The sequence below is a fragment of the Dipodomys merriami genome, unplaced genomic scaffold (genome assembly GCF_024711535.1).
Source record: "Dipodomys merriami isolate MVZ:Mamm:240054 unplaced genomic scaffold, mDipMer1.0.p SCAF_1178, whole genome shotgun sequence".
NCBI classification, from domain to species: Eukaryota; Metazoa; Chordata; class Mammalia; order Rodentia; family Heteromyidae; genus Dipodomys; species Dipodomys merriami.
In genome coordinates, this window is record NW_027202469.1 from 159,117 (window position 1) to 185,127 (window position 26,011).

General features: G+C 33.1%; 1 pseudogene; it reads right to left on the bottom strand.

The window, feature by feature from the left end:
* Nucleotides 1–19,163: 19,163 nt before the first annotated feature.
* LOC138822923 (U6 spliceosomal RNA) lies at nt 19,164–19,263 on the bottom strand (annotated as a pseudogene).
* Between the last annotated feature and the right edge of the window lie 6,748 nt (nt 19,264–26,011).

The window sequence follows — 26,011 nt, forward strand, 5'->3', positions numbered from 1 at the left end:
GATTCCAAAGAATTGATGAAGATTACAAAACCTTAAGCCTAGAGAAATAGGAAAATTCATTTAATGTAGGACTTTGTAGACCTGGCTAGATAAGAATTTAGACTTAAAATAAATATTTTTGTTTGTAATTTAATATTCTATAGGATATTATGAAATTGTTTTTACGTAGATTTAATTTACAATTTCACAAATGATTCTGGCATTCTATTTGCCTAAAATATTCTTTCAAGTAAGGTATAATTAGAACTTAGTTAATTTCAACAGTTTATAAGTAACATGATAATGTGAATAATCTAGATAAAGTTGACAACAAATTGATGCTATTAATTTACAAATTTACCAAAAGGGCACAACTTTTTGAGACTTTGGTGTACCATGGTATGAAGAGAGTAATTGTGTGACATCTTTTTTTTTCTACCAATACATATCAGAGGAAGAAATTTCCTTAATTATATACCTCTGTATACAATGAGAAAAATTCTAGGGTTAGGGTTTGTTTTTACTTTGTTTTTGTTGTTTGGTTTGTCCTAGGGCTTAACTTCTTAGCCTGGGCACTGTCCGTGAGCCTATTTTGCTCAAGGATACTGCTCTACCACTTGAACCTCAGTACCACTTGTGTCAGGCATTTCGTGAGCAGTTTATTGGAGGTAAGAATCTAAGGAACCATCCTTCCTGGGATTTGTACAAGAGTCTTCAGATCTTAATATTCAGACATTCAGATCTTCTGAATATCTATAATAGATAAAATATATAACTATAAATAATATTTGCAAGTGTTCTGATCTCACGAATAACACTGGGTGGAAAATGATGTAGCAAAGTTCAGTGTAGTGTTCTTTCCACAATACGAAGAGCATCATATTAGCAGAAGTGTAGTATTTTTTCACAATAGTTATATGCTTGTCATGTTGTGAATTTAAGGAATTTTAAGGTGCACATAACAAGTTGGAAATTGTTGGGCTTGGATGACTTTATGGCATAAAACTTGGGATTGATGGTTATAGAAATAATGGCTTACATTGATGAACAAATGTTTACTCTAGAGGAATTAATATAGATACTTCATAGTTTTACCTTCTACCAGACTGTGGCTATTTTTTCTGTTGAATTTAAATATGTTACGACCCATTGAAAACTGCACTTATTGCAGAATTAAATAAAATGCAAACAGGTACTATTTTGAATGACTCTAGTATGGCATGTTCAGAATTTGAAAATGAGTAGTTTGTAGTCATAGGAATGCTGAAGAACATATATAATCTGTCCTCTTAACAATTATTCCGTTTTAAAAGTCAGGAGTCTCAACAGAATTGAACTAATTTTGTTTCAGTATAAGACAATAAAACAATGTTTTTTTCAAAATAATGGCAAGTATAATCTCAAAATATTGTATAGTTTGATAATATTCAGTTGAAGACCCTCTGATAAAGGGGTAATTAATTCAAATTAGCAGCCAAAATGTTCATTTCTTTTTTGGGGGGGGGATCCGGTCGTGGGTCCTGAACTCTGGGCCTGGGCGCTGTCCCTCAGCTCTTCAGCTGAAGGCTAGCGCTCTACCACTTGAGACACAGCACCACTTCCGGCTTTTTTCTTTTTGCTTATGTGGTGCTGAGGAATCGAACCCAGGGCTTCAGGCATGCAAGGCAAGCGCTCTACCACTGAGCCATCTTCCCAGCCAAACAAAATGTTCATTTCTTAAAAAGGTAATATACATAGAATACTATTTACTATACCAATACAGTGAAATTATATTTTATACAGCTCATTTTTAATTTAATTTTATTGTCAAGGTGATATATAGAAGGGGTTGCAGTAATTATAAGGTAGTGAATACATTACATGTGTAACTTTTTACCCCCTCCCTCATTTTTCTCACAGTTTTCCTTCAGCCCAATACCCCTCATAAGTTGTAATGTAAATTTCCAACACGTTGTCTTGTGAGTATTGCTATTGCATTGGTTTGCCCTTTGTTCATTGTCTTGCCATTTTGTTGTTCCTCTTCCCTTGCCAAATTAAGATAAATGTATATACAATACACAGGATACTGAAATCAAATATAACAGTGATAAACCAATGGGAAAACACAAGAGAAAAAAGAAATCACATAGTACATTAAAAACAACAACCACAAACAGAAAACTCTGTTCCCATATCCAGGAGTCCATTTTGCTCATCATCTTCTTATATGGTCATACATACATAGTTATTGAGCAATTCTGCTCAACTGCTAGGACTATCCTAGACATTTCCTACTTATTACAAATGAGAAAACCACGGAATCTGTTTCTTTGTGTCTCATTTATTTTACTTCGTAGGATTTTTCCAAGTTTTTCCAGTTCCGTATGAATTTGAAGTATAAAATTCCACCGTGCATACATAAACCACATTTTATCAATTGGTTCACCTATTGAGTGGCATATTGGTTTAAAACATGACTGCATGTAAGTATCACTGAGGATCATTCAAAAATGAGAGATGCCACTTCACCAGACATTCTAAAAGCATGATTTCTAAGTAAGATAGGATTTTATGGTGGTACGAGTTTTGAGAAATCTCGATGAGTCTCATGTATATCTTGCACTGAATTAAGCAGGAAGATATCCAATATCATAGAGGATAAAATGGTAGTGTCAAAAATATTTCCCTTGAGAAAGATATAGGAGGCTTCCAGAAGTATAAAGTATTTCAGATAATTTTGAAGAAATTAGAAATGCAAGCTTAAGTATGTCTCTTTAAATAATAATTATGTAAGTGGAAGGGCAAAAGAAGGGGACGAGAAGAAAATAACTGACAGCAGATCATTGTCCCAAGATAGAGTATAAAAAGACATAATCTATAACTTTCAAGTTAAAGAGAGACCAATAGAATACATCCCATTTAATTTAGGTACATGCAAAATAATTACTTTGCTTTTTCCTACTTTAATGCTCCAAAACAATTGAAGATTTATAAGAAAAGTTATGTGATTGCCATTGTTTCAACCTGAATACTAACTGTGATGAGCCCTTTTTTCTCACTTTGCAGTTGGAAAATATCCCTAGTTGATGATGTTGTGGCTGATTAGATTTAGAGTTAGAGGCTTGTACTTGTACATTTATCCCAGAATAGGTTAAAGCAGTTTCTCCCTCCCCAAGATATCCAAGTACGTTGTCTGAATCTGTACTTTGAACACACCCTCACACCTAAGCACATTATTTGAAAATATACTTCAGCATTTCTTGACACATTCTACTTTGTGCCCTTGTCTTCTTTGCACATTCCTTTTGAGTTTATAGTTGCTCTATTTCCATTTCATCTGTAAAAACTGCTAAGAAAAATTTTCAACTACCACTTCTTTGCACATGCCCAGTCTATCTATGAAGGTATATTGTCCATGTTAAGCAATAGGGTAGTGCTAACTCTCTGAGGAGAAAAGTTCCATAATATGACCCTGTGTCCATATTAGAGTGTGTGTAGAATTTAAAGCATTTTAAGACAAACTGTGATATTAGAATTGAAAGGCTCCTTAGTGACATTTTCTGGGAGCTCATTAGTTTTCCCAAGAGAAATATGAATATCCACAAAATCTGGATTAATATTTTTAATTTTACCACTGTGTATGCATCCATATTAAAAATTTGCACAAAGAAAGAAGTAAAAAAATCTAAACCATAACAGGTAGATTGACTATGTGCTTATAACAAATTATGAAATAGATTTTGGAAGTATTGCAAATTCCTAACCAGTATGAATTAACTTCCGCTCTCCCCACCAATACACACAAATATTTAAGAGTGTGAACAGAATTATTTCAAGTAATATACTGTAAATGTTACTGCAATATCTAAAATTCCCTTGAAAGTAATAGATTCTACATTCTATTGAAATATTAGTTATTTTATTCTAGGAAACTTTTGGAACAGTAGATTGTATATCTTTGAAATGAAAAAGGTCAAAAAATAGTAGCATAAAAGTTTTAGAGGAAGTCTGTCTTCAGCAATATATATATATATATATATATATATATTATATGAAAAAGACATACATTTTAGAGATTATTTGTCATCAGAAATATATACATATATCTGAATTTATGTGTAGAACAATGTAAATTATAGTGAAACTAAAATATTAAAACATAATCAAAATTTAAAAAATACATGAAACCATGTGCCAGTGACTCACGCCTACAATTTGAGCTATTCTGGGTAATGAGATCTTAGAATTGTGTTCGAAACTAGCCCAGACAGGAAAATACATTTTAGGGGGATGGGAAGGTGGCTTAGTGGTAGAGCGCTTGTCTTGCATGCATGAGGCCGTGGGTTCAATTCCTCAGCACAGACATAAGCAAAAAGATAAAAGCTGGAAGTGGCGCTGTGGCTCAAGTGGTCGATCTCTAGCCTTGAGCTGAAGAGCTGAGGGACAGCGGCCAGGCCAGAGTTCAGGCCCCACTACTGGAACCCCTCCCCCCTGCAAAAAAAAGTACTTGTTAGATTCTTATCTCCATTTAACTACTAAAAACAGGAGTTACCACTGTGCCTCAAGTTGTAGAATGCTAGTTTGAGCATAAAAAGGCTTAGGGATAATGCCCAGGACTTGCAAACAACAACAACAATATATATTTCATTAATTTCAAAAAGGCACCTTTTAACTGCTGTGAACATTTCTTAGAAACATGAATATATCCCTCTGGAAAATGTTAAGTAAAAACTATAAAATATATTATATTAAAGACATGACTATTTAGTTTAAGATATATAGGTAATGATTAGGAATTAAGAATAATGATAATATATTGGGACTGTTCTTTTATTCTATTTTACTATAGTAATAAAATGATATTTGTAATGATTGTATAAAAATACTATTGTTTAAGGAGGAGGCTGCAATGCTTGGTAAGAAATGTATGCATTATCCTGCCCATGTAATTGTAGCCCCCCTGTACAGTATGTTCTCAAATAAAATAAAATACAATTAAAATAAAAAAAAAACAGAAAAAAATACTATTGTTTGGTATTTGAGTTATAATAAGCAATAAACATTTTAAATTGATTTCCATAGGAAAAATTCATTTTCTTAATGGTATCAATTCTTTTTTTTTTCTTTTCTTTTTTTTCCTTTTCCTCACTTTTTAAAAAAAATTATTTTTTATTGTGAACATACTGAACAGAGGGGTTACAATTACATGGGCAAGGTAATGAGTACATTTCTTATCAAGCATTGCAACCTCCTCCTTTGTTTACCCTTCACATCCCTTCCCAGGGTATCAATTCTTTTGTAATGTCAAAACAATTAAAAAATTAATCCAAGGCTGGTTTGCTCTAAGACTATATTTGTTTTCTTGTTCTAGTTTTTATATGTTGGTAGAAATTAAAATTCCAAAAATTAAATGGATATTGGTATTCAGGAACATCTTTATAGGTACTAATATTGGAGTTGCTTAAGTGGAATTCTTTTATTTAATTTGTTATTTTCACAAATAAATCAAGATGATTATGTATTTTGTTTCTTTTCACTGCTATAGGCTCTTACCTTAAGAATAATTTTTTTCCTAGCAAAGTAGAGAATAAAATTGGATTGAGGAAATAACATATGACTTTCATAGAATGCAGATGCATAGATTTTGGTCATCTGTCATTTGCTAAAAGTTTCTTCCAGAAAAGGTTATCAATTACTTATAAGTGATGCATAATTAATAGATTTTACAGTTATCACATACACTTTTTGATTGAGTTATCTCTGTATAAACTCAAAACAAAAACGGACCAAAAAAACTCAAAATACACAGAAATCATATTTTTGTTTTAAACGCTGTAGTTTACAAAGAATTTTTAGCCAACAATGAAAACATCTTTTTAGGTATTCTACAATTTGTGTGAAGTGTTTTTAACTATAGTTTTCTTTTTTGCTGACATGAAATTCACATGCAATATATAATCTCATTTTATTGTATACATTTTAGTGCTTTGGAAGTAAATTGTACAATAATAGGTTTTCCAAGCCTAATTTTCACAAACTTGCATTTCTTCAAATAGAAATGCTGTAAATTTTAGAACAGACATTAAAATAGATATAAAATTCACTTACAGGAATTTGTCCAGCATACATCCTCTATAGTGTGTCTTTTCAAATTTGTTTTTGGGGATTATTTCCAGGGTCTCACACATATTATTCAAGTACACTGTCAAGGAATTACATTCCCTGTCCAAACAAGTTTTTTACTTCTCTTTAATACATACATAGAAATGTAATGGCTGGATCATATACAATTCTCTTTGACCTTTTGAAGACTTGAAAACTTGCTTGCCAAAATGATGGCAGTATTATACAAATCATTCTCCTATGTAGAGTTTATCATTTTCTCCACAAATGCATTACTATATTTTGTGTCATCTTTTTATATTAGGGTCATACGTGTGAGTTTTCTTTGTCTTTTTTCTTAGAAACTAAAGAGGAACTTATTTCATATGCTCCTCCTATTGACTATTAATTTACATATGTTCTTCAAAGAAATATCCTATTCAGGTGAAAATTTATATAGAATTAGAAGATATAAAAATACTTAAGATTCAGAAATATTGTAGCATTAACATTGTAGCATTAACAAATATGTTCCCTGTATCTGTTGGATATGTTTTCACTTCGGTTATAGTATCCTTTGAATTATGAAAAGATATCACTTGATATAATCCAGTTTATTCTTGCTTTTCTTTAGCCACTGATGCTGTCCATGTCAAATTTTTAGAAACCCTTACTGATGCAATGTCATGAAATTTTACATTTATGTCTTATAGGTTTTCACATCTCACATTTAGTTTGATAAACATTTTTATTTTAAATTTTTGTATAAGTCTGGAGGTAGGAAGGGGGCCTGAAGCTCATATCTGTAACCCTAGCTACTGAGGAGTTTGAGATCTGAGGATCACAGTTTAAAGCCATCTCGGGTAGGAACTTCCACGAGAATCTTATATCCAAGAAACCCCTAGAAAACCAGATCTGGTTCTGTGACTCAAGCGGTAGGGCACTCACATTGAGCAGAAGAGCACACAGACAGCGCCTAAGCCCAGAGTTCAAGCCCCATGAATGACAAAAAAAAAAAAAAAGGATTGAGGTAGTAGTCTAAGATCATTCTTTAAATCTCGAGAGACAATAGTGTCAATACACCCATTTAAGATTTTATTTTTATTTCATGAAGTCATAGGATAGTTTTCAAATCTATTGATCATAAAACTAAGAATTTATTTTTGACAAATCTGTTACATTCTTCTATGTATCTGCTCTTATAGTAGAACTATTTTATCTTCACTACAAAACATGGTAATAAGATTCAAAGCTAGTATGAAGGCTGAAGCGACACCATTTTACAAGATTTTTCTGACTGACCTGTATTCCTTGAATTTACATATGAGTTTATTGAGCACGTGGACCAATATTCTACAGAAATATCTAGATGTTTGATGTCACTCATATTTTGTACCTTGGAAAAACACAAGACCCCAGATATTATACATAGAGAAATGTCTTTAGAGAATACTGGAAACAACTAAAATTAATTTAGGACTGAGTTAATATTTAGATAGTGCTGTAGCATAAAAAATCTGAATGATAACAGCTTGAGCTGTACAAGAGAGGAGAGTGAGAGGGGAAAAAATGATGGACCACATAGGAGCTATATGTGTTTCAAAAAACAGAAAGACTTCAGAGAAGAGAAGGAGAAAAGTAAAGTGTCCTGAGTCAAGTGTCTTTTTAATCCATGTAATAGTTTGGACCAAAAGTGAGTGAAAAATGGGAAAAATAAAATAGAAAATAAAGCATTGTATATACCTGTTACAATGTAAGGAAATGTAATAGGATGTAATTAATTCCCAAAGAATAGGATGTAATTAATTCCCAAAGAATAGGATGTAATTAATTCCCAAAGAAATAAGAGAAAGAAAAGCTAAACTCTAAAGGTAGAAAGAAAGAAGAGAGAAAAGAAGCAAATTAAAACCTTTATTAATAACAAACACAAGAGTTTTGAAGTGGAAAGGCAGTGGGAATATTCTAAATAACAATAAAAATTGCTAGCGTGGATAGAATATGGATCACATTTTATCATATGTAATTTTGAAAACAAATACTAGGAATGACAGTTTCAAAAGTCATGATTTAAAACTTTATTTGGATTATAACTAGGTGGTATATCCCAGTGATAAAACATTGGCCTAGCATGTGTGAAGCAATGGTGTGATCTCCCAAACATTACAAAGTACACACAAAGCACACACACACACAAACCACATAAACACACACATACACACCACATACACACATTTGGAATATTTATATTATCTTATTAAACCGAGGAAATTATCACAAATAGTAAAAGTATGTTAATATATGTAATCTTAATATTGCTCGTACTATTTCAAAGTTTATTAGAAATAAAATAATCACAATATACTTGGATTAATTAAATTGAAAATTAATAGAAGACATGAGAATCTTTGCAAATAAATTTAAATAATAAACATTTTGAAACATGTGTCCTTTTATTTTGACAAAAGATTGATGTTACTGGTGTTTTAACTCAAGATTTAGAACATGATAGCGAGGTGCGCTATATAACACTAGCGATGGATTTATCGCTAATCATTTCATTCTGAATAGTTTTATAATAAGGTCACAGAGTTTCTCAGTATCTCTCGAATTACAAACCCTATTTACACTTCCCACCATAGCTAGAAAATGGATACCACAAATCACAATGCCGAGCTCAAACTTTTCTTTTAATCCAAGTAAAAATATTTCCAAAAAGTGACCAAGTAATGAAGCCTTTCTTAATAAAGTATGTGCTTCTTGAAAATACAGTATTTGTTACCTGGACAAATACATTTATAACTATAAGAAAATAAATTTATTTAAAATCATTAGCCATTTAAAAATTAAGAAAACAATTTTTAAATAGTCACATGTTAAATATTATAAAAGCAAAATACCTATGTCTGAATAATTTACATGTGTAAAAATCATGCAAAAATAAATTAAGTAATCCTACAAATCTGAAAAAATGAATTACCCTAAAGAAACAAAAGAAATCATTTAAGCTCAAAATTTGAAATTTAATAAATAAAATGAAGTAAGTGTACTCTTTAGTTGACTTAATTAAGTGTAAACCCTCTGTATATCGATTTTATAATAAAAATGCATTAACAAAGAAAGCAAAAGTACCCATGGATCAAGAGCAACAGCAAAAGCATCAGTAGTTCTTCTTTTGAGTGTACAAAAAAATCGATGGAAGAGATAACAATGTTCCTTCCCTATGAAATGTACTCATTACTTTACCTTATTTATGTAACTGTAACCCCTGCGTACATTACCATTAAAATAAAATTAAATTGAAATTAAAAATAAACCAAATGATATACCAATTAAGAATTCTTAGAAGCCATTGGTTAAAAACATTGTAAAAAAACTGCCCTAAATACCCAAGGAATATACTTTGATGATAGTATTTAAATATGTCAACTTCAGCAGAAAAGCAAAAAGTTTCAAAACTGTTACAAAGTAAAGTAATAAATCAGAATATATTACTGTTAATAATAATCATAAGATGAATTTATAGTGGTAGTCAAATATGTAAGAAATGAGGCAATTTACCATTCATTTGCACTTAATAAGTGAGAAAGAATTTTTTAGGTCTTTTTAAATTATTATAAGATTAATGAAGAAACTATTCTTTCACATCATATGATAATCAGATGAAGCTGATATTAGAGCAAAGAACAGATTTTACTAAGTTTTTGAATGTTCATGTATATACTTACTTTGGTTGAGGGAAATTCAGGGTCTTTCAACTTGGGGTATATTTTTCTTGCGAGGCCGTCGTCATATCAGTGGTTAATTTTAGGATAGGGCTTTCCTTTCCACAAGAACATGCACCTGATCTGTCCTTTTAGCCTTCCCATTATCAATGGCATCCGAGATGAACACCAACTTGTCCAGCCTGCTACCTTGACTGGCCTGGATCCACAGTCCTTCCAAGCATAGTAACTAGATAGTGAAGGATGGTGGAAATGATCCAATGCACCCAGCTATAGATTGAGAAGGAATTCCACTAAAATTTTGGCCTGTGTTCTGTTCTCAAGGATCCTAAATAGTTAAGAGTACCGATAGGACCCCCTAGTGCCAAGCAATAACAGTATTTTTAAAGCAATTAGACGTATATATGACTTAGGCTTGTGATTACCTCAGGAAATGAATGAAAGAGCAGTGAAGCATAGAAGACAGGCAGAATTTTAACTAGGTACTCAGAGGCTGAATAAGCTTAACTAGCTACTCGGGAGTCTGAAATCTCATGACCACTGTTCAAAGCCAGTCCAATAATGAAAATAAAAGAGATTATCTTAAAAAAAAAACGGAAGTGGCTGAAGTGGTAGACCACTATCCTTGGTCAAAGAAGCTGAGGAATAGTTCCCAGGCACTATCAAGCCTCAAGAATGATGAATGCATGCATGAGCACATGCACATGTGTGTTTGCATACTCGCATGTGCATGAACACACACACACAAATGAGTATTTCAATGTGAAGTTCTTTATTTTTTTACCTTACTGTACTTTAATTCCCTGTATTAGTTCACAAATTAACAAAATCAGATAAGAACCTATTTACATAAAATTCATCATGTTTCTCTAAAATCTACACTCTTTTTGGAAGCCTGCTTTTATTTGACCCAAAAATAAATTATTCAGGAAGTCAATTCATCATTCTCAAGTCTATAGTATTAGATGATTGCTTAGGTTCTTCCTAGCAATATGATTTTGTGAAATCCTGCATCAAGCAATATATTTCTTTCACTAGAAGGGAAGCCTCTGTCAAACAATTAATAATAGGTTTTTCACCTCCTGGCATGCATCTGTATTTATATTATCTTCATATATTTCATGATCTGTGTATGACAAAGACTAATGTGAAAGTAAAAACACCCTTCTCAGCGCTTAGCATTTGTATACCATTCATAGATATGAAGATGCTTAAATGTTACTGAAATTGCTTTGGAATAAATAATGTTCACCCTGACTATCTTGAGAAAGAAGAATTGGTTTCTCAGCACTTTAGGTAAGAACATCGGGGAAGGAAACAAAAGGAAAATTGAGAAACAACTAAACACATACATTCAAATGAAACAAAACAAGACAAGAAAACACAAATTAATTCAGCACTCATGAACCTGCAGGAAATGCAAAGATTTTTTTTGAAAAAATCAGCTATGACAAGCTTATGAAAATCCTGATTACATGGGAGTGCACTGATGTGAGAACAGTGGCTAAAGCCCAGACTATACAGAAAAAACTGTGCATAATACCATGCACTTGTTATTCTAAATTCCCGGAAGAATAAGATAAAGTGGACTGAGTCCAAGATCATACACAAGTAGGAAGCCAGTTTCTATCTGAAAGATTATCAGGATAATTTAGGGATGGGCACATGACAAAGTGGTAAGAACATCCATTTAGGGGGCACAAGACACTGAATTCAAACTGTAATATTAGGGGTATTAAAGAAAAAAGCTATGATTTTAAATAATTGGAATAATTGTAACACTTGAGTATTTTAGTGGAGAAAAATCCATTAGAGAGATAGAATGAACGCACGTTCCAATGCTACTTTAGTGATAATGTTTAGTGGTACTTCAGACAAAACAGAGTTATTTTGCAGATGAGCATGGATGTGCATTTGGGTGATGGAAATACTCTACTTACACAGGTGTAAATTAAATAGATTTTTTTGGGTAGATTGTAGTTCTTGAACTAAGTGCCTGGGTGATGTCCCTGAGCTTTTTCTCTCAAGGCTATCACTCTATTCCTTTGAGCCACAGTTCGAATTCTTATTTTCCATTGGTTGTTTGGAGATAAGAGGCTCATGGACTTTCCTGCCCAGGATGGCTTTAAACCATGTTCATCAGATCTCAGCCTCCTGAGAAACCTGGATTCCAGGCATGAGCCATCGATGTTTTTAATAATTTAGTAAATTGTATACTTACAGAAGTTATAAATTATCATTGTAACCTGTGTAATATATGTATGTATGTATATATCAATGCATACAGATAGAAATAGTTTAACATATTTTTCTATCTACAGTACATATATGAAATCATCCTTCATTATAAAATAAAATGGAAACAAAAGTTAATGAGAAGAAAAACAAAAGGAATTGTTACACGTTTCTTTTTGTTGAATGAAATATGTATCAGTTTAGAAAAAACCATCTCTACTTTAACAAAATGGATAATTGCTATTAATTCCAATCCATCTATTTGCCCATATTGTGCATCCTCACACATGAATGTCAAAATCAAACCACACTTTTTGTGTGTATTTAACTCACCTGTTATAATTTAGGGGATTGATGAAATAATCAAATAAAGATTAAAATAATAGTAAGTGAGGCTATGAGTTAGAGCTGAAAAAGATTTTAAATATTATAATACCTAATTAAAATGTATATTTCTTAGTTTTATTTTGTTGTTGTGTCTCTCATTCATACATTAGGAAAGTACATAGAAGGTTCTCACTAAATTTATGTAAGTATTAAAAATATATTGAAAGAATATGGATACAGTGTGGTTTTAGCTTATTGAGACATGTATAGGATAGTGTGTTTTGAGGACTTGCAATACGTTGTGATGGAGATGAAAGGAAGGATGTGCTTATTCTAGAAAACTGACTATAGGATTGCTCCCAGAAATATAGTGATGAATTCTTCCAAAAGGTTACAGTAAAATCACTTTCACAACCTTGTTCATTACTGCAATATTCACCACAGCCAAGTCATGGAAACAGCGAAGATGCCTTTTGGCAGGGGGATGTTTGGAGGAAATATGTCATATATATACAATTGGGTTGCACCTATCTATTATGAGGACTGTTACATTATTTGCAAAGAAAGGGATAGATCTAAAAATATGTTAAGTAAACGAAGTCAGAGCCTGACACACAAAGGACCCATGTTCTGTCGCATATTTGGAAGCCAGAATTTTATGCAAGTTAAACAACAGTATTAACCAAAGCTTTCATTTTTCAGAGCAGTATTTAAAGGTGTAATTTCTTATAAAATTGAACTTTTAATCCAACTAAATTAATACCAGGAAACTATCACTTGGAAGATGTGAGGGGAAGTCAAAGGGAAGGAATAAAGAGAGTTATGGAGGAAAAAAGTGAAGACATAATATTCAATGCAAATAATATGAAACTAGAAAAAATTAAAGTGGGGTGAGGTTTGGAAGGGTAGGGAAAAGTTATATAAAGATCCATTATATTAAAAAAACTCATTTTTTGAATGGAAATTTCCGTGTACACCTAGTTAAGATAATAAAAATATGATTAATAATAATGGAGACATTTGATCTTAAACTGTGTTCTCTTAAACCATGAGTCAATATAATAATTTCCTCCTCAGAAACTTTCTTTGCAGGTATTTTCCTCATAGTGACAGAAAAGTGATCAATGCAATGAATATCAATACCTCACATTGCACATATAAAATCATAGTAAAAATGTTAGAATTCATCACATGATAAAATAACAGGTAGAATGTGCCAAATGCTAATTGAATGTTTTTCCAAGTACTTTACCTATGGTATATAATTTAATCCTCACAATAATTCCATAAAGTTGAACTACTTACATTTTTAATTCTTGGATGATAACATTGAAGTCTTCAGAGTTGGAATTACTAGTACAACATTGCACACATGGTAAGTGTTAGCCTGAGGATCATCTCCCACTGTATCAATTAATCTCATTCTATTTTATGACGAAAATACCAGCACTTAGTCTACAAATTTTAGGAAAATTTCCCAGAATTATTGTTTTCACTTTCACAATATTTCACTTTATCTTTGTTAGAAAATAGGGAACTGTAATATGAAAACTCAAAGTTCATAATCAATGCATACCTCCCTGGTGAAAGGAACTGCTAAAGTATAACATTCTTGATTTCTAGCTCAAAATAGTAGAAATCATATTTTATCCCTTCACTCAACACTGCACTGCCTGGGGACCCTATCTCTGTTTAACACTGTCTTACTGAAAGAATGACCTCCCCAGTTCCTGATGGAAACAGACTGCAGGTCTGATGGACCAATCATTTCCACATTGTAGGTCAACTAAGTTGTTTACCTTTCTAAGTATTTTGATTGCTTTTTATACCCAACATTTTGAGAGAAAGGTACTACTTTAAAATGCTATTAAAGCAACACTGATATAAAAATCACCTTTGACCCCAGATACATATTTTACCTTTCCTATACTGAAAAATGCACTCTGAACTATCATTAATGTTAGGAATGAGAGGATAAAAATTCATAGACACCAAGACCTAAGTATGAATTAAAGACTCAGCAACTTGTGAATACTATTGGTTTAAAAAGACATGAAGGGCGGGGTAGGTGGCTTAGTGGTAGAGCACTTGCCTTGCATTCATGAAGCCCTGGGTTCGATTCCTTAGCACCACACAAGAAAAAAGAAAAAAGCTGGAAGTGACGCTGTGGCTCAAGTGGTAGAGCGCTAGACTTGAGCTGAAGAGCTTAGGGACAGTGCCCAGAGTTCCAGCCCCACTACCGGACCACTCCCCCCAAAATAAAGACATAAATAGTACCATTTTTTTTCAAAATTTCTTATAATAGTGAAGATTCAATTATAAACTATTAACACTTGAAAATAAGTCATTTTCATGGGGGTAGAACACAAAACACAAGTTTAATCCTAATCATATTAAAAGGCTTTTATTTTTACTACAAATTCATTCCTATAACTACAAAGATTCTAAAAATTACTGAAGCACGGTGACAAAAAATAATTTAACTGCATCATCTACATTCAAAGGAGACAGTGCTAATAAAAAACAAAATTATACTAATAATTAGGTTACCCAATTCACTTACATTATTTATTCTATTTCTTTTACTTTCATAAAAACTGACTTTTCATAAAATGATCCATAAAAAAACCTATATACCCACTTACATTTTCAGATCTTAACAATATTTTTTCAGAAATGTCTTTAGCTGTATAGTCAATGAACTAAAATATTACTAAAATATTTAAATGGTTTTCAGAAATTGCAAGACTCGCTCTGGGATGTTATTTATATTGGAAAAGATATTTGAAAAGCCTTATTTGTTAAAGTTGTGATAGTTACTCCCACAAAAGAACCATTAATGAAGAAACCTTTGTATGTGCAAAACAACTTCAAATGCATCCACAACCTGGAGATGACACAGGTTTTAGTTTTTTTTAATATATATCTAACAAGCATAGCTACAATCCTGATTTTCAGTCAATATGATGTGATATTCAAACCTTAAAAATACGGGGTTTTGTTCAAGCCCCATGACCGACAAAAAAACAAAAACAAAAAAACAAAAAAAATACGGGGTTTATTAACTTAGTGTGAATAGATACGATCTTACAAAGAAAGTTATTTTCAACAGAAATCCGGAAAGGGTTTATCCACCTTGAGTTTCACAGAAATAACCAGAGAGTAATACCTATTTGGTCAAGTCGGTCAAAATCACTCCATGAATATTTCTTAAAATATAACCAATTTAAGAAGTCAAATACATATTTTGTACTGACAGTCATCTTACAGCAATAACTTACTATCTAATTATTTATTCATCTTTTTACCTAACGTATATTAAGAACTGAAAATGATCTCTTTTATCTAACTTATGTTGTAAATGCTTTGATTATGGTGATGTTATAAACAAATAAAATGTACAGAAGGGTGGTTCCACTGAAATGACAGGACAGAACACTGATAAATAAAAAACATTGCAACACAGTTCATTTCAGCATGACCCTGTTCATATTGGCAAGCAACATTGCAACAACACACACACACACACACACACACACACATACATAAACACACATGTGTGCACAAGTACACACACATACACATGCATGCCAAATTCAGGGTTTATTTTACAAAAAAATATTAATGATTAGGACGAATGATAATTTGCCTTATTACAAAATAATACATAATCCAGTCACCATGGTAGTTACATTTTATCTGCCCCTCAACATGTGACCACTTAATTTATTTTAGGTAATTATTTAACTAATTCATTCTTTCATTAGTTAAATACTAATACTAGAGCTTGAACTCAGGGCCTAGCTCTGTCCCAGAATTTGTTTTTTTTTTTTGTTTTTTTTTTTTAGTTTTTTCAAGGCTAGCATTATATTGCTTGTACCACAGCTCCATTTCTAGCTTATGCTGGTTACTTTCAAACCAGAATCTAATGGACGTTTTTTTATTGGTCTGGTTTCAAACCAAAATCATCAAATTTAGTCTTTCTGATTATCTCGGAATAAAGACATGAGCCAACACTGTGGCTCCTACTTTTTCCTATACTTATCTATTGCACATACTTGGATAGCAATTTAATATTGAGTGTATAGAAGCAAGATGTATAGTGATTATATTGTTCTGTCAGAAATTCAAGTTAGTAATGTAAATTTCTTCTTAAGACCATACACAAAAAATACTTAAGAAGAAATCTGATGTGTGTGTGTGTGTGTGTGTGTGTGTGTGTGTGTGTGTGTGTGTGTGTGTGTGTGTGTGTACTGTTGCAATACGTTTCACATATAAGCACTGTGCAGGGGTGTCCAGACATTCACAGTAATTGCGTGAATATCTGCCTTGAGCTACCAACTCATGGACAATGTCAAAGTGTCCACTCTAGGCTTCCTGAGGAAGAGGAGTATACTCATCATCAGCCCTAGCATTCATATGAGTGGCCTTTTTGGAAATTAGTCTCCGCACTGTAGTAAGCTGCAAGAAAAGCACTCTAACACTGAGCCACCTTTCCAGCCCAGATGGAAGCAACACAGATGCCCCTCGGTAGTTGAATGGATCAAGCAAATGTGGAATATATACACAATGGAATTCTATGCCTCCATCAGAAAGAATGACATTGCCCCATTTTTTAGGAAATGGAAAGACTTGGAAAAAATTATATTAAGTGAAGTAAGCCAAGCCCAAAGAAACATAGGTCCCATGGTTTCCCTTATTTGCAATAGCTAGTATATGTATGAGTCAAGCAAAAAAGATCAGATAAGGTGAAGTTAGGAAAATGAACCCAAAGATATGTATTTAAATATTTTTTTCTTTCATGCATTTGTTTCTAACGTATTTATAAGATTATTTGTTGCTTTGTATGTCCCTCCCCCATAGTGTACCCCTTGCTTTCACTGTATTTGATGTCGGTATAATTTGTGGAAGGGAAGGGGAAAAATAAGTCGCTTAAATAAGGATACAAGTGGATCGTTGCCACAATGAGAAGTACACGTTGTCACGTTGAAAACGAACTTTACAACTTTGGTGGGGGGAGGGAGTGGGTGGGGAGACTGGGGGAGGCTGGAAGGGATGGGAAAGGTAAACAAAGGAGGAGGCTAAAATGCTTGATAAGAAATGTACTCACTATCTTGCCCCTGTAATTGTAACCCCTCTGTACAGTATTTTCACAATAAAAACAAAACAAAACCAAACAAAAAAAAGTAATTTAAGTAGTCATGCAAAGGACTTTTATTTTACTACTGCATTATACATTTTTTCTAATGCTGAGTACCAATAAATAATGAATGTATTAGAAAGCTCTTAAAGCTCATATATTGAATAGTAAGTTCTCTTACACTATATCATTGTATTTCCCAAATCATTTACGTAGAAGGCATTGTTTCCTCTTTTCTCATTTCTAGAATAAGCTGCACATGAAGACACCACTGGTCCTCATTTTCATTCTTTTCATTTGAATACAGAGGAAAGTCTTTCCTCTGCTCTCTATCAATTTCCTACTCTCCAGTTAGAATAATTTAAAATAGTAAAAATGGAAAAAGAGAAAATAAATCATGGTGGAAAAACATGCAGAAAATTCACCGGATTTTTCTGACCAGTTCAACCAACGTGAACTATTGGGGATATACATGGACACCTCATTCACACTAGTACTCAAATTCTCTGGTTAGGCAATTCTGATGAAGACAAGGAACAAGATGAAAACGTGAGGAATGGTATCAATTGCAATAAAATAATGGAGAAGAATGCAAGCAAATTTCTTCTTTGGGATGCCGAAATTAATCGGCTTACTGCAGTGCAGAGACTACTTTCCCAAAAGGCCACTCACATGAATACCAGGAATGAGGATAAGTATACCCCTCTTCATCGGGAAGCCTAGAGTGGACATATAGATATTGTCCATGAGTTGGTAGCTCAAGGCAGATATTCATGCAATAACTGTGAATGACTTGGCACCCCTGCATAGTACTTATATATGGAATAATACCAGAATGGATTCTTTCTTAATTCATCATGATCCAGATACCAATCCCCAAACTAATGGCATCTTGACGCCCTTGCATCTTGCTGCTGGGAATAGAAATAGCAAAGATATGTTCTATCTCCTTCTGTTGAACCATTGTATCAAACCGGGTCTGAAGAACAACTTGGAAGAAACTGCATTTGATATTGCCAAAAGGATAAGTATGTATCACTACCTCTTTGAAGTTGTGGAAAGCTGTACAAATTATTCTCTTATGTAGTAATGGTTTGGTTAAGTTTCTTAAATTTCAAAGGTGCCATTCCATCCTTTGTGTCCCTACAAAATATTTTGATAATAAAAAGCAACAGCAATATCTTAATTTAAAAATTCATGGATTCCATGGTATTCTTCCACGTGAATTGCCTCACTTTGATGTCAAAATGTATTCAAGAGTTGATTGTATGCATCTATAATGATTTCTGCAGAGCTTGTCATTTTTTTAAAATTTTAACTTATCTGTTGTATAGTATAGAAACTAAAGTTATTCCTGGTGCTTGTCTGAAAAAAAAAGTATATCTAGGTTTGTATAGAGTCCATAATCTATTTCATTATCTTCTAGATATAATACTTTGAAGTCTACATTGTTTTATAATATATAGATTCATTAATAAATGCGTCCTTTCAGATTACATTCCATATAAAAAATTCAAGTTTTGTAAAGGCTATGCTATGTAAGGGCCTTTCTAAGGTGAAGATTTAATACACTGATGTCAAACTAACCTTTAATTCTATGAATTACATGTATTGTTACACTTGTGTTTTTGTAATCAACTTTTTAATAACTGTTTGTCATTTCTTGCATTTGTAGAATGAAAAATATGGAATATTTCACGAATTATTGTATCATCCTTCTGCAAGTGCCATGTTAATCTCTGTATTGTTGTCATTTGGGTAGACCTGCTGCTGAAGCATGTAGTATCCTCTAAATTTAAGTAGTTAATGATGCAATCTTTATACAGGCATATATCCTTGGTTGCCTATTTGTAACAAGGAACCCTTATTGTCCCTAAAATGCTATTGATCTTATTTCTCTAAATTTCTGTGTATAGTGGGAAAAACTTACATTGTTTGCTCGATTACTCACATTTGCAATTTTTTGTCAATGACTATTTTGTCGTTTTCATTTTAAATTTGATCATATTTTGAAGCCTTTATAGCTAAATCCAAAGCTGATGGCTTTTCAAGTACTTACTTAACAACTGAGTTAACTTTGTGGAGCTAATGGATTCAAAGTAAGCCTTGCTTAAAAGCTACTTCTAAATTTCTGCAGCTTAAAATTTCCTAAATGAGGTCGCAGTGGTACAAATGTCTTCCTGAACCTTTACCCTTCTTCCATGTAGGAACAGACCAACCAGAACATCTTACCCTGACAGCATAGATTGTCTTACTGGAACAAAACTAATCTTAGTTACAGTTACAAGGGTTCATAGAGAGATGAACACTTCAGACCGAATTGTTCAGAATAGAAGGTATTTTATCAAAATATAATTGTTTATTATACCTATCATTTCAAAAGTAGCTAAAGCCAAGAAGGTGAAAAAATTGTTCATATGCATGTTTACCTAATATCCTGGCCAGTCTACCATCCAACCAGGCAGGAACTTACACTACTGACTTTCTATCAACAAATATTTCCATAGCTCCTGGAGAAGTCCATATGTTTCTCCCGGATATTAGGACTTAATTTGGTAATGTTTTAATCAAAGTGTTTCCTCTTGCCTCTAGGCTGTAAATTTACAAATAGTAAGGTTCTATGTTTAATTCTACCAAAAACTGAGGTAGAGATAATGGAATAATACTTTAAAGCACAGTTGCCTTTGATACCCTAACCACAACAGAACAATGCATAACAATTTCTTATATTATATATACTTATATATTTTATATTTATATGTGCTGATCTTAAATTTCACGCAGTGAACCTTACTAGAATTAATTGATAATTTAACAAATAAATTGAAATTTACTCCCATAAATAGATTGGAACATAAATAATTAGGTTTAGAATATATATTAGTATATAAAAAGTATCAATGCAATGTCTTCGGTATAAACTTGTGATACCTTCTAACTGTTCTTGGTCTTCTGAATTCACATAATAAAAAAAACAGTAAGTATTGTTTTCCTCTAATCTAGAAGATATTTTACACTGCTGCTGTATTTATTGTGTTAACTCGCTAGTCCCAAAGTGTTTTTCTAGGTATTTCTGAAACATTCTTACTGATTACACCCAAATTTTGCTGATATGATGCCTAAAAACTATTATTCTTCTGCAGTACCCACGGGTCCAAGGATATCAGATCCCAGTTGCCTGCATCACTAGATAATATGGGCAAGACTTCTCACCTTGGCCCATGCAACATGCTAAGAGAAAGTAATTGAAGACCCATCTCAATTTCTCATTTCCTATAATATTTCAGTACTAAAATACCTCGCAGGAATTAGCAGTAAGCAATTGTGAAATGTAAGACAACTTAAAATGAAAGATGAGATCACAAAATATGAGAGAAAGTACTGTAGTTCAAACTTTCAATTTACAGATGCCCAGCCCATATGAGTAAACAAAATCACAAATGTCACAAGATTATTTTTAATACCCCACTCCTAATGATGAATAAAAGATTTCAGTCCAGCATAAGTAGGCCAAAAAATCCCTGGAATGATAGATCCATAATTGTTCTACCAAGGCTAGGAAAACTTGACTTAGAGGTCAAATATAATTTTGAAAAACATTAATTGAGAAGACCCTTAGAAATTCAAAACACTGGTACTTCAGTAAATCTTGGTTTTGTACTCTAAAAATGTTGTCATTCTCAAACCAATGATAACCTACATTTAATCTCTTGAAAGTATATTCCTTTTCAAATAAACTTTTAAAAATCATATTCACCAAAATAACACTTGACAGGTAGATGATAGTGACATTAAAAGTTTTTCAAGTTACAATAGTTGATTTATTTACCCAGCCCTAATGCCAAATAAGTTCAACCAGTCATTAATGGGTAGAAATAGTATCTCCCACCATTTGCGTTGGTCAGTAGGTGCCTTCCAGAAATGTGTTAAATAGATCAGCCTCCCATAATTCAAACCCAAATATTAGCTAATAAAGTAAATTTCATCACATAAGAAGGTACATTTTAAAAAGTCACTAGTAGTTGCCTTATCATTGTTGCCTTATCATATAATTTCCCTATCTGTCAAACAAAGTAAGAAATATGATTTTAAGTCTTGAATATGGGTACTGATCAGAGATGTGACAAAGATAAAATCTGTCTTCTATTTCTATCATATTCCTCTACAGTAGTAAATTTAATTTTCTTCTTTTTCTAAAACTTATAGGTAGTAGAAAATATCATCCCATGTAAAATAAAATAATCACACACCATTGTACAAAGCCATTTATAAAAACTGGTAGTTAGGTATAAATTCTAAGTGATTTTTAAACTTTCTTGGTGACTAAAGATTAATCTTCCAAAAAGATGAGAATAAAATCATGTCTAGGTGCTTCACATCTCCAGTCTTGCAAATTGTTATTGCAGATGAATGAATTATGGAAATATAAGCTGACATCAGTTCAAGTATATGTGGGATTGAAACTCCATGGAATGTATATAAATCTTTCAAAGTATTAACAGACAGTTTAACAGAATGACTATCAGGATGTTGAAACCAGAAAGGAATAATAGTAAAGACATAAAATGAATGAAAAATGGAACAAGGGGCAAGTACAGCTAGAATACTCAATGTACAAATGTAATAAAGGAAGTCGTAAATCTGAAAGAAATCTTGGAGAAAGGGTTGGTTGAAAATGATAAAAAGTGACTCTGATCCAGGAGCATTGGACAATTAGTTGGACATATTTAATTGTAACACACTTGCACAACCTTTTGAAATTCAGTTAAAAACACAACTACAAACAAAAACACACAAAAATCACAACCAACAGCAATCTCTAGAGAGTATGTATATGAGCTCACAAAATTTTAAGCAGTTAATGAAGCGCTGTCATGGGAGAAGCAAACAAACTGTTGAAAGAGGGCAGTTTGGTGTAAGGGAGAATTTTGAACACATTTAAATAGATTGTCAAAGGTTATATATCACCTACATCTACTGCAAATATTTTCTTCTGTGAGTATTCTTTTTTGGGGGGGTGTCTGGTCATGGGGCCTGAACTCTGGGCTGGGCGCTGTCCCTCAGCTCTTCAGCTCAAAGCTAGCGCTCTACCACTTGAGCCATAGCTCCACTTCCGGCCATTTTCTTTTTGCTTATGTGATGCTGAGGAATGGAACCCAGGGCCTCAGGCATGCAAGGCAAGCGCTCTACCACTGAGCCACTTTCCCAGCCCCCATTCTTTGAGTATTCTTTGTCTGAACTGGTTACTCCAGTCCTGAGGTACACTTTATAGTTTGTGGAGATAGAATGGAAGAAACAAGAACAAGAACGCATTACACCACTGGAGAGAATACAGTCCTCTATGGTTTCTCTCATCTTTCTTCACTACTCTTTTCTCATACTTTTAATAAAGTCAAGTGATTTTGAATTACATCTTTCCTTCTTTTTCAGAGAATTACTGTTTGGTAATTAAATGTCAATTCACAAATTTTGATGTCTTTTTTTAAAAAGAACTTTGAATTTAAATTCCACTACAACCTTGTTTCACACAGTGAGAATATATTTCCTGGGTAAGGACAATTCTCAAGTGAACCTACAGGATTCACAGCAAGGTTTGTGAGGCTTGTTTGTTTAGTGTGAAAATGAGTCATATTCACCCACATTGCTAGCTCTCAGCTAAGTCTCCACGGATTTCTTTGCATGAAAGCTATTTTCCCAGACAATTTTAAATTGTCTTAATAGTCTAAGTTGTTAAAACGTTTGAACAATTAAAATTTACCTGTCATAAATTTTAAAACTCTTTTGAAATTCTTTTATCAGAATCGTGAATTCACCTATCTTAATCCTGCCTTCACCATCAAAAACAGTTAACGTGTTGTTTTCGTGATATAGTGTCCATGGAACTATTTTCCAGTGCCTTTGTTATGCATATATATGACCATATAAGCTGATGCTGAGCAAAATGAACTCCAAGATATGGAAACAGAAATATTTATTTGCGGTTGTTGGTTTTTATGTACTATGTGATTTCTATTTCTTTTGAGATTTTCCCCTATGGTTTATCCCCTGCTGTGTTTGATTTTGGTACCATGTGTATTGTGTATACATTTACCTTAATTAGGTAAGGGAACAGGAACAAAAAAATGGTGAGGCAAAGAACAAAGAGCAAACCAATGCAATAGCAATTCTCACAAGACAATAAGTTGGAAATGTACATTAAAACTTTTGAGGGGTATAGGGGTGAAGGAAAAACTGTGAGAAAAATGAGAGAGGGGATAACAAGTTTGAAAAGTTATGCATTCAGTACCTTACAATTGCTGTAACCCCAGTGAACATTAAAATTTCACATTAAAATTAAATTTAAAAAATAAGCTGATGAAATAAAATTTCACTGCTTTGGTATAGTAAATATTATTCTGCATGTAGTAACTTTTAAAAAATCAGTATTATTTGGCATCTAATTTGAATTAATTACCTCTTCTTTTTCAGAGGGTCATCAACTTGAATGATATCCAACTAGACATTTTTTTCACAATATACTTGCCAGTATTTTGAAAATAGAATAAATTTAGTACTTTCTTATATTAAAAGAGAAAACAGTTTAATTCTATGGAAACCCATAACTTTTAAAAGTAAATAAGTTGTTAAGAGGACAGAATGTATGTGGTCTTCAAAATTCCTATGACTAATAACTACTCATTTTCAAATTCTGAACATTCCATACCTGAGAGATTCAAAATATACCTGTTTGCATGTTATGTAATTCTGCAATAGATGCATTTTCCAATTGGGTGTTACGGACTGAGAAGTGAACAGAAAAAGAGCCACATTCTGATTTGGGATAAAACTATGAAGCATGTTATAATTAATTCTTCAAGAGTAAGCAGTTGTTTATCAGATTAAGCTATTATTTCATGACCATCAATCACAAGATTTATGCCATAAAGTCATCCTAGCCCACCAGTTTCCAACTTGTAGGGTGCACCTCAAAATTCCCTTAATTCACATCAAGAATAGCTTATCTCCATTGTGAAAATACACTGCACCTCTGCTAATGTGATGCCCTCCGTGTTCTGGAAAGAACACCACAATAAACTGGGTTGCATCATTTTTCCTCCACTGGTATTCTTGCAAATATTATTTATATTTATACTTTTTAACTATCATAGATAATCAGGATTCTAAGATTGAAAGATTACAGTTCAAAGCCTGTGAAGACTCAGGGTCTATGTTGAAGGGGTAGAATGATGCAGGCTCCGGCCTCAGGATTATCTGAGGACTGTGTTTGAGTATTAGGAAAACTCTTGGTATGCCGGGCTAGAGAGGGAAAATGTTCTCTCTCCCTATCTCAAAACACATGTCACAGACTCCTGGGAGCTGATGAAGGAGCTCTTCTGCTTGCTTAATCATAGTTGAACAGCTGGTCAAGCATTTTCCTGAGATTGGAGAAGTGGTTTGAGCTTGCTCTAAAATAGTTTAGATAATAATATACCAAGACAGGGCTGGGAAGGTGCTCAGTGGTAGAGCGCTTGCCTTGCATGCATGAGGCCCTGAGTTCGATTCCTCAGCACCACATAAGCAAAAAGAAAAAAGCCGGGAGTGGTGATGTTGCTCAAGTGGTAGAGCTCTAGCATTGACCTGAATTGCTGAGGGACAGCACCCAGGCCCAGAGTTAAGGACCCACGACTGGACACCCCCAAAATAATAATATACCAAGGCATTGTCTCATAGGTCAAGTAAAAATATTTCTGTTGAAATTTTTGTGTCAATGTCTTCTTACCAAATCTTGGCAAAGATCATGCTTGCTTGTCTTTAAATACCCACTAACAATAAAGCATAGCATGCACTGGCAATTGCTGTTTGCACTATGCATCCCCTGTGTCCTGGTGATTTCGTTACCCTTACGCAGGAACCCCAAGGCACTAGACAATACAATTGGCACCCAAACAGCGACCCTTCATTGTTGAATTCAGGAAGGGATATTCAGGTAAGTACTTTTAATGACAGGGTGATGGGACAAGTTAAATCTACTCCGTACTTACATATGCTTAAACATTTCCTTGCTGCTTATGGTCTAAATATTTCTTCTTCTGACATAGAAATATGTATTAATGTAGTTAGGGAATGTAATCCTTGGTTCGCCGATGAAGGAATATTAGATGTTGATAATTGGAAACGAGTAAAGAATAACATAGAAAGAGTTATTCGAGAAGGGGAAAAGATTCCTATTAGATTTTGGGTCATTTGGGCTATTTTACATACCCTTTTTAAAGCTTAGAATGAGGAAAGATTAATAGCAGACTTAAAGAAAGAGGCCACCCTTTCTATTATAGATTTACAATTGGACTCTGAGGTTAAGGACGGAATTAATAAGGATGCATTGCCATTAACAGAGAAAAAACAAGAAGTAAAAAAAAGGCTGAAAGGAACAAACTGAAAGTGTAAATAAAATGTCTGAGCAAATGGAATTGATTTAATCAAAATTACAACATATGTAGTGGGAAATTAGCAGAGTGAAAGGAGAACCTGAGAAAGTGAAAGTAAAGCA